This window comes from Parus major, chromosome 4A (assembly GCF_001522545.3).
Source record: "Parus major isolate Abel chromosome 4A, Parus_major1.1, whole genome shotgun sequence".
NCBI classification, from domain to species: domain Eukaryota; kingdom Metazoa; phylum Chordata; class Aves; order Passeriformes; family Paridae; genus Parus; species Parus major.
Genome location: NC_031772.1, coordinates 19,443,590 through 19,448,168, shown reverse-complemented (window position 1 = coordinate 19,448,168; position 4,579 = coordinate 19,443,590).

Here is a 4,579-nt window from a genome sequence, read left to right as displayed (position 1 = left end):
TGCTCTGGGCTGACAGGGAGGGTGTGTTGGCAAGCTCTGAGGCAGCACCCACACACCCTGCTCCCCCTTCCCCAAAAGGGCTGGAAAGAGAGACTCACAGCCAAAAGCACTTCTCATGGTTCACAATGTTCAAAGCTGGAGTTTATTGCTGTGGGAAGGCAGCTCACAAGTCTCAGGGGAAAGATGTAATGTCTCATTGAGTATTTGCACATTCTTTCAAATGCCACCAAAAATAAGACATTCCTGGTAGTTGCCATGACTGCCAGCACCAGCTGGAGCACAGAGAGGCCCCGCAGAGGTGAGGATGAGGAAGGGAAGCACACACACACACACTTGTGTGCAGGCACACAGGTGCCTGGGGAGGCCGTGTCCCCTTGAGCCCACTGCAGGGAGGAGGGATGGCTCCCACACCTCACCTATCCTCTGCAACAACTCGGCTGCACTGTCTGTGCCTGGCCTGGGATGATCCTGGCAGGGTCCAGCATCCCGTGTCCCACGTCCTGCCATCCCCCCTCCTGCGCCCGCCGTGCCCTGTGTCCTCTGTTCCAGTGGTGCAGGAGCCAGCAGCTCCGGGGTTCGTTTCAGCCGGGGCCAAGCAGGAACAGGGCTCTTCCTAACAGCAGCAGAGAGAGGGGGGAGCAAACTCCCCGGATACCCGGGAAGATGTTGAGAATCACAGGCTAGGAGTGAAGGCAGGAATGAGGGCAAGTGCAAAGCTCCAGGCAGAGGACACAGGGCAGTGGCTCATCACCCACAGCCACTGTCAGAGCACTGGGCACCCCGGGAGGGTTTTTCACTGTGGAATGACATGTCTAATTGCAGCCATGGACTTTATCCCCCTGGCACACCAATTCTTCCCCACCAGAGGGAAGCATAGGCTGTTGTACTAAAACAAACAAACAAAAATTAAGAAATCTGAAAATGCCCAAACAACCAGGGAGACTCCATCCCTACCGAAGCTCTACCCCAAACCTCAGGTGCCCTTTTGCAGGTAGTGCCCCGAGTCTCACACCACGGGCAGAGATTGCTGTACTCCAAACCCCGATTTCCAAACAAAGGGCCACAGAACCGAGCCCCGCCTGCCCGCCCCATGCTCTGCCAGACTGGCCAGGCGGGACCCCCCAAAAACCGAGTGGCAACGTCTGGAGGCATCCCAGCCCCCTCCTGTGCCAGCCGCAGATCTCGGACTCCACGCCACGCGTGGGGAGCTGTGTCGGTCCTGTGGCCCCACGGGCAGGGGAAAGCGCTGCTCTGGTGCCCGGGGGAGCTGCCCCACACACACCGGGGCTGGATCCCCCTTCATGGAGACTCCGGTGACCGAGCCTGCTGGGTCCCCGTCCCTCTGCAGGCAGGAAGGCAGAGCTACTGTCCCCAGCCCTGGGGGCTGCTCCGATCTCCCAGGGGTGCTGCTGAGCTGGGGACAGGGTGTCTGTTTGCAGAACACGGGGAAAAGCAGGACAAAAGAAGGGCAGGAATCTCCCCCCGTCCCCATGCGCAGCAATACCTCCAATCCCACCGCAGCACCCTGGCTCCCGTTCGGGTGGGGGGGAAGGACAGGACCCCTCCTCACAGCCACACGTGGCCCCCAAGACTGCCCACCCGTCTCCCCCCGTGGCTGGTGGCTTACGTCAGGCAGCAGATGGATCCTGTGCCCAGCAGGCTGGCATGGGGGTGGCACCGGCGGTGCCTGCAAATACCAGGCTGCTGACGGCGCTGGTTATTCTTAGCACCCATGGAGGCGCAGGGGGGGTCGCCTGGCAGGGGCCTGGCACTGGTGGGCTCCCCTGGAGCAGATGGCCCAGTGGCAGGAGCCAGCTCCCACCACTGCAGCAATGGGGAAGGAACAGGGGAGGCAGGACAGACAGATTGCACCCAGAGCCCTGCCTGGCTCTGACCCAGCTGCAGCGGGGTCTTTGAGGAGAGGAGGTGATCTGGCTACCACCAGAACAGGACAGGGGACATCTTCGCTCAGACTCCAAGGGAGGCCTTCCCAAAGCGAGGCTGTGGCTGGGGGACCTGGACAGGCACTGGACAGACAGATGGCACATGGCTGGGGACATGGCTGGGGACATGGCTGGCACAGAGCTGGCTGAGCCCAGGCCCCCACAGCCCCACACATTCCCCCTGTTCTCTCCTTCCCAGTCCATTATCCCCTCTCGTGCGGGGGGCTGGGAGCAGAACACCCCCTGTTTCAGCCAGGAGTGGGGAATCCCTTTCAGAGCCGGGGCAGTAACACGGAGCCCCTTCGAGTGCAACAGGCTTCGGGGCCAAAGCTGTCCCTGCCCTCCTGGTCTGCCCCAGAGCCGGCTGAGTCCTCGCCCCCTCCGGCATGCCATGGTGCCTTGGGGCTGCAATGACACGTCTGGGTGTGGAGCACTCGGCTGCCCTTGAGGGAAGCGGCTGTGCAGAAACCAGCGCTGTCCCAGTCCCGTGAACGGCAGCACCCAAAAAGGCCAGAGCTAAACATAGGAAACCTACTTTCCAGCTGGCGCCACCAGCTGATCACCTCGAACCAGGATGTGGCTCCCGGATCTGGGGCTTTGGGGAGCTCATCGTGGCTCGCATGTGAGAAGGTGGCAGCCCACAGTGTGCGCCGGCTGCAGATGAGGAGCGAGGAGCCGGCGGCTGGGGAGCAGCCCCAAGCCCCTGGGGCAGCTGGAGGGGCCGTGGGCGAGGAGGCACAGCCCAAGGGCACGAGGAGCCCGGCGGAGTCAGCGACCTGCACCCGGAGCCGCCTCCAGCGCCGGCGGGGCCGGGCAGGACGCCCCGGGCCCGGGGCAGAGCCACCGGGCGAGCTGTGGCCGAGGAAGGGGCGGCAGCCCTGAGCGCGTCCTTCCCCCTGTGCCCACGGGATGGCAGCAGCCACCGCGGGCACCCGCCCGGCTCCAGCGCAGCTCCCGCCCGCCCTTCTGAACCCGGGGTACGGAGAAAGAGAAATCTCAGCGCCCTCCTGTTTCCGTGGCTCCTGGCAACAGCGGGGCCACCATGGACCCCCCTCACTAGCCCTTGCCACAGAGCAGATGGGTAAGGCTCAATTTCCCTCCCTCCCTCTTTGCCCACAAGAAGGGCTGAGGAAGCACCTCAGACAGCCCTCAACATCCACCAGTGCGTAGAAGGAGGGGACGCTCCTGGGGAAGCCTGTGGGTCGCCCTTGCTTCAGGAATTCACCTGTTTCCAGCATCATCCCAGGGCTGACAGTTCTCCCTGCCCACATTTGTACCCCAGGCTGGTGCCACCCCCACCGGGAGCCACATCCTGCCGGTCCCCAGGGCCGGTGGGGCCTGCCTTGGGAAGCGCTGCCCGAGGTCACTGTGGCCACTCTCCCAGCTGTGGGTCTGTGCTGGATCTGGGACTCATGAGTCCCCTGGTTGCTAATGGCCTGGAAACCGCTTCATCCTCATGGGATGCATCTTCCTTCTTCACGCTAAACAGGGAACAGGAATGTTTGTCGGGCACCCCTGCCGCTCCTTCAGTGGCAGCAGCTACCCCGTTACCACCCCCGGCGGGCACTGCCACCGGCAGCTCTGCTGTTCCTGCGCTCTGCTGGCTTTGCCCGGCCAGATTTTGACCCTGTTTATCTCTTATCAATCTCGCGCCCTTCAAACATGCTGCAATCCTCGGATCGCTGCTTCCTGCAGCTCCTTCCAGCGGCCCTTTTTGCAAACCCGTTGTACAGAGCCGCCCGCAGGTCCTGCCTGCCCAGCCTGCCCGCTCCTCTCCTCGGCAGCTCTACTTCCTTGGACCTTGCCCAGCCCTTCCTCAGCAGCTCCCGCTTCTTCATCTCTCTGAAGGGTGAGGGCTCCCCGGGCTGCTCCTGGGGCTCACTGACCGGCAGCGACGGCAGCCCAGCCCTGTGGCCCCCTCTCACCCCATCTCTGCGTGTGCTTTGAAGTCGGGACCTTGTCACCTTCCCGAATCTCATGCCGAGGGTCCCGGGCCAGTCGTCCCCACCTCTCTGAGGTGTGGTCCCATGCCCCAGCCCCACCAGGACAGCACCCATGTGCCCCAACCACTCTTTACTAGCCCCCAGTGCTGGTCAGTGGTGGCAGAAATGTTCACCCTGAGATGCAACAGTACTAGGGAAGCCACTCCTCCCGCTCCGAGAAATCCCCGTTTTCCCTCGCGTATTCTCGAGCCCCAGGCACCTGCCGCGAGCATCAACGTGCCCAACATCCATAACCCCCAGGCTTCGTGCCTTCCACCCATCCCAGCAGTGGAGCCAGGTCCTTCCTGGCTTTCCCCCCCGCCATCCTGGGAACTTTCGTCCTCTTTTTCCTCTTTCCTGCCCCGTCTCCGGAGCCACGCGGGCTGCCCGCGCCAATTTCAGGGAGTGATGCCGCGGGCAGCTCCAGCCTCCTGAGCCCCCACGCCACCCCCGGAAAGCACAGGGCGGGGCGAGGGTCCCCACCGGGAAAGGGGCACAGTGGCCCTTTGTCACTCCACGGTACAATTCGCCAACTTCTCCCGGACCCAAGCGCGGTGTGGGCGCGCTGCCGGGGAACGGCGGAGCGGGGTGGGGGAGCGGCGAGGAGAGGGGTCGGGCTGGGGCGGAGCGGGGAGGAGAGGAGCGGAGCGGAGG